Source organism: Populus alba, chromosome 6 (assembly GCF_005239225.2).
Source record: "Populus alba chromosome 6, ASM523922v2, whole genome shotgun sequence".
Lineage (NCBI taxonomy): Eukaryota > Viridiplantae > Streptophyta > Magnoliopsida > Malpighiales > Salicaceae > Populus > Populus alba.
In genome coordinates this window covers 15,560,733-15,566,867 of record NC_133289.1, presented here as the reverse complement: position 1 = coordinate 15,566,867, position 6,135 = coordinate 15,560,733, and positions in this window count along the sequence as shown.

Sequence of the window (6,135 nt, the reverse complement as noted above, 5' to 3'; positions counted from 1 at the left end):
AAAATCTTCTTCCAGATGCAAGGTGGACTTGGATTTGGAAATTGAAGGCTCCAGAAAAAATCAAGATGTTTATTTGGAAATTATTTCATAATAGTCATCCCATTAATTTATTACGGTTTCAACGCAAAATTTCCTCATCTCCAATATGTGGTGGTTGTAACTAAGAGGACAAGGACATTTTACATATTATTAGAGATTATGTGTTTGCTAGGATTATTTGGCTTGGACTAGGCCTCACAAATCAATAAGGGTTTTGGTGTTCTAAAGTGGTAGAGTAGGTTCAAAGATTTGCCTCATCGGACATTTCCTTATTATTCTTGTCTGCTCTTTAATAGATTCGGAGGAGGAATATTTTAGCTTTTAGGGATGAGTATTTGGGGGATAACTGGTAATTCTGTCAAATTCACTTTCTAAAAGATGTGTGTTGTGATGTTTGGAATAATCTAAAAGTAGTGCAGAGGCACCCCACTGTTGTCTCATGGCTTAAGCCTGAAAAAGGATTTATTAAACTGGATGTGGATGGCAGCTCTCTTAGGAACCTGAGGAGGATTGGATTTGAGGGTCTCTTGAGAAATTTTGAAGGGAGATAGTTGATGGATTTTACGGGTTGTGGAGGTTTTTGTTATAATCTACTTCAAGAACTGTTAGCAATTAAATATGGTTTATTGGTAACATGGGATAGAGGTTTCAGGAAGGTTATATGTAACTCTGATTCTACAAATGCTATCGATTGATTCATGATTGTTTTAACAAGTATCACTTATTCAGAGCTGTTATTTTTTACATAAAAGAACTCCTGACATGAAATTAAAAAGTTCACCTGCTTTATACTTTGAGATAAGCTAATTCATATACTGACTGCATGGCTAAGCTTGCAGCTAAAAGTAACTCTGATTTATATATTAGGGAGAACACTCCTTCAATAGTTTGTCCTTTGTTGTTATATGATTCTCTAGGTTTTGTTTACCTTAGAAGATCTTAGTTTTTCTTTTTTCTTTCCACTACCAAAAAAAAAAACCATTTTTTCAATTAAGTCAACTTGATGACCATCCTGAATAAAAGTATATGGTAAGTATTTGGTGGGGAAAATTTAAGGGTAGATAAATAATCTTAGATTTGAGTAATTAGTTTTTAAATTATGAAAACTAATTCATGTATGAAATCAATTAAGGAAGAATTTTGGTGGAACATGAGCAATGAGGCACTCGTGAGGAGAGTATGGGCAAACCACAATACAAACCAATATTCAATATGTTTTTATAGTTAAGTGTTATGGTATTCTAAACCCGTGTTTCTTTTATTTTCTTACCTAATTTTTTTTTATAATAAATTTAAGTCATATATGAGTTAACTATTGATTATACAAGGTTGCATGATTTGTTTATACGATGCTCATGCAAGAGCAATGAAAAAGGTCAAGTTAAATGACACAAAGATGTGAAAAAGGTGTAAACCAAAGAATATCACGGACAATAATTGGACATTGTATCTTGAATTTTTGGTATCAAATTGTGCAGAAAAAGGTTAAATAAAAAAAAACAAAACAAGTGGTTGTTGAGTCAAAGAATATGCGTGCACAACTCTTAGAACAAAATAGGATGTATTGGGCTGAATTAAGTGTAGCTATTGGTGCAACTTTTTCTCCCCCTTTTGTACCTTCTACTTCAAAATTCTTTCCACCCCTTTCATTTTCACCTTCAACACCTCCGATGTAATGTATCAGGTATACATCAGGTATACTTCACCTTGTTGATCTGATTATATCTCAATTGGAATTTTAATGGTTTTCAACTAGATATCTCTTATTGTTCATTTTGACTCTTTTTTAATGTTTGTGTATGAAATTTATTTATTTCATTGTTGTGAACTATTTATATGAATTTGCTACTTAAATCTTCTAATTATGAAAATTCATAGGCATTTCTATTAAAAATTCAACTTTTTTTAATTTTTTACTCCGTCAACAATTTTCAATTTGGACCGAATTGCCAACAAAAAATGTGCTAGAAAAGCTAATTTTTAGGCATCAATATTTCATTGATGATTCCTTCAGCATTTGATATTGCTAATGGAATTGTCAACCAAATAAAAATCCTGAAAAGTTAGTATTGGATGATAGTATTTCATTGTCGTTTTCATCAGCAATTTCCAATACTAATGGAATCTTTTTTATATGCCAACATAATATTTTATCGAGATTTTTCAATTTTCTAATAATGTGTTATTGTTCTATTTTTCCAAGTAGTTGTCATTCAAGTAATAAGGACACTACCAAAACTTTGAAATAGATCACCACCTCACAATTTATATGCATCAAGTGATTTTCCATAATCAATAATCCTCCTATGAATCCTGTTAGTAGAAATTGCTGCTTTTTTTCGTACTTTGAATAGAGACTCAAGCTTCGTCGGCAAAAAAAAAATGCCCAATAATATGTCCGAAGTCTCGGATACGAGATAGGGACAACCATACAAGGTAAAATGCTGTTTTTCTATTCAAAACGTAGAGTGTACTGGTGATTTGTTTTTATTTTTGCTTTTACATGTCAGTGATGTGTTCCAGGCCAGCATCAATCGAGATGTCCATGTATTTTATGTTTTAAAATTATTTTAATATATTTTTTAAATAAAAAATATTTTAAATCATAATTATTATTATACTTTCAAGTATCCCTTAATTAAATAATATACATATCTCAAGTTAAAAAAAATAAAATAAAGAATGACTGGTCACAGATAATGATAAAATTTCAAGTTTTACATTTTTGTTTTTTTTAATTGTGTATTGTTTCTTTTTATCTACAGAAGGTATAATGACCGAAATAGTGAAATTATATAACTTGTTTGTTTCCTTCTTGCTTGATGATGAAGAACAGAAATGATGACGTGGTTCAAGACAAGATTTACAAATGTCTCCTAGTAAAAGGAATATGGATCGCAAAGATACCACTTAAGGTATGAATGTTATGTTTATGCATAGACCTTGGATAAGTCTTCAAGGAATAAGAATATAATTCAAATCAGATATAAGCACATAAAAGGAGAAACTTCAACCCGCAACTATTTAGTCAGGGATTATATCATAACCAATTTTTAATTCCTTTTTATTTTAATTATTATTATTATTTACTGAAAAATGATAATAAAAAAATGAAAAATAATGAATGAAAAAAAACAAATAAAGAATGAATTTGGGTTAAGGGCAACATAATTGGAAGATTAGAGATTTAATTAAACTCTTGACTAGTTTAATTAATCAAATCAAGGGTTTAATTGGAGAATTGATAAATTTTGAGACTTAATTGAGCTTGGAATTAATTTAATTAATCCAATCAATGGTTTTAATTGGAAAGTTGACAAGTTTTAGACTTAATTGAGCTTGGAATTAACTTATTTAGGGACTTAATTAAAGAAATATTAAATTTTGGGGTCAAAATTGAAAAAATTAAAATCCAAGGACTAGCTTGAAAATGGTGTAGAAATGCAAGGGGCTAATTACAGTTTAAACTAAGGGCTTCATTACAAGACTTTCGAAACTTCACGGGTCAAAACGCAAAATGTCCACCTCTTATCTCAAAACAGCGTCGTTAGAAAGAATGATGTTCATCATCTTCTTCTTCTTTAAACCAGAGACTGTTTTCAACAGTAAAAGCTGAGAAACGTTGCAACAGTAATCATCTATTGGCTTCAATTATAGGCACCTTAATGGTTGTCGACCCTCCGCATACCATCCATTTCCACCAGCCAGGCTCTATAAGAATAGAGGAACACCGAAAAAACAGGGGTTAGTTAGAGAGAGAGACGGGAAAAAAAAAGAGAAGAGACATAAAGAAACCAGAGGAACTCTTAAGTTTTTTTTTAGAACTCCCATACCAGAAACAAGCTTTCCCTCACCAGTACTGGCCTAAAAAAATGGAGGAAACAGATTAAGAGAGAGTAGAGAGGGTCTGAAAAATAAAGCATAAGAAAAACTCATAGACGAGAAAAGAAGAAACAGAGGGCATGAAAGCAGAGGTAGAAGATGGAATTCCAGTTTCCTATCAACGAACGCCATCATTGATCTTCGCCCAAGACACTAACACTCCAGCAAAGCAACCTGCAGCAAGGTAAGCTTTCTCTTTCTCTTCATTTTTTTTTTTTTGAAAACTTCAGTGCATTAGCATTGTGCAAAGGTAATTAATTATCTTTGCATTGTGCCATGCACGCATGAATCAAGTTCACGTGTGCTTTGGCCCAGCCGAGTCACTGGCTTGGGCCATTGCCGGGCTGGGTTGGATGGGTCTAACCCGACCCCAAAAAAATAAAAAATAATAACAAAATAAATATATATATATATATGTGTGTGTGTGTGTGGTGCATGAATAAAATTAATATAAATTTATTGGTTTATTCACTCATACTAGAGTCAGGAATAAAAATATTGATTTAAATTTATATATTTTTTATTCATTGTATTTTATTTTATTTAGCTAGAAAAAATAAAAATTATATGTGCATGCGTAAAAATAAATTTATTTTATTTGTTTATTCACTAGTGTTAGAGCCAGGAATAAAAAAAATATTGATCTAAATTTATTTTATAGCTACGTAATATTTACCAACGCCAGAGTTGGAATTATCTATAGTTGAATATTCACTAGCGCTAGAGTTAGGAATATTATAAGCAAATTATCATAGCATAAACTAATAAACATTTAGCAATTTAAGGCAAAATCAGCAATGCAGTCTGCCTCAGGCAGAACATTTAAGGGTGATAATATATTTCCCTTTTTGCGTAACCATTCTCGAACCATAGGATCTCTGTTGACCAGTTAGGGTTCCTAGTAATCATAATACTAGGTGGTGAATCCTTAAACAAGACATTTTCTCCTAAAAGGATAAGATGCCAGAAATCTGTTCTTTCCTTGTAAAACTTTTAAGGTCGCCGTGATGTCGGGTGCGACAGATTAGATAAAACGATGTCATCTAGCTTTGTATAAAATTGATAGTGACATGATAACTCATTACGCAGTTGCTAGTAGGTGACAAATTCTTTACCTGTCTAGCCAATGGGAATCTTCTTTGTGTATATCCTGGGAGAGACTATGATTCCTCTACTTTTTATATATAATAAAAATGGTATATAGTTTAAAGATATGATTTATATTATTCTTTAATAAATATTATAAGTGAAAGCTTTTTAGCTTTAAACTTATACAAACTCATACTATTTTTTATCAAATAAATAGAGATGTTGAGATTCAAACTCGTAACCACATGGTCATCAGAGCTTTAATACCATGTTAAATAACCAACTCAACCCAATAGCTTAAAGCTAGCCAATGAGAATCTTCTTTGTGTATATCCTCAGAGAGACTATGCTTCCTTTGCTTTTTATACATATAATAAAATGATATAAATTTCAAGATATGATTTATATTATTTTTAATATATTTTATAAAAATGAAAGTTCTTTAAGCTTGAAATTTGCGCAGACTCATAATATTTTGTGTTTTATTTTTATCAAATAAATAGGAATGTTAAGATTCAAACTTGTCATGATAACGTGATCATCAAGGCTCTAATATCATATCAAATAACTAACTTAATTTCAAATAACTTAAGTTGTTAGGTAAGATTTTAAGATATGATTTATATTATTATTAGGAAAAAAACGTATACGTTATCTCAATGAGAAATTTTGAGTTAAAATAAGGGATAAAGATGGGAGAAGAGGAACAAAAGTCTTAGCTTAAGTATCGTGAATTATTTTTTAGTAAATAATATAATTTTTTTCAATAATTTCTCCACGTTGATCATGTACAGAAGATACGCGACATAGCAATCAAAAATCTAACTTAGATTAACCAAAAAGTTAAGGATGCTCTTAAATCATTTAAACACATCTAAGCTGCCATCCTTTGACAAAGCTTAATATTGTTTTTAAACGTGGAAGTGATGTTACTCCGCCATGAATGACATGGAAGATTTGATAATATATCCATGGATTCTCATGGCGTGGTCCAGCATGGAAGTCAGAGTCTACGTTAGATAATCAAATGACCCATGCAAATTTGTTTAATATATATTGAGCACAAGAAGCTTCCCACGCATGGAAGTTAAAAGGGTATGATTTTGCATGTTTTTTTACCAAAAC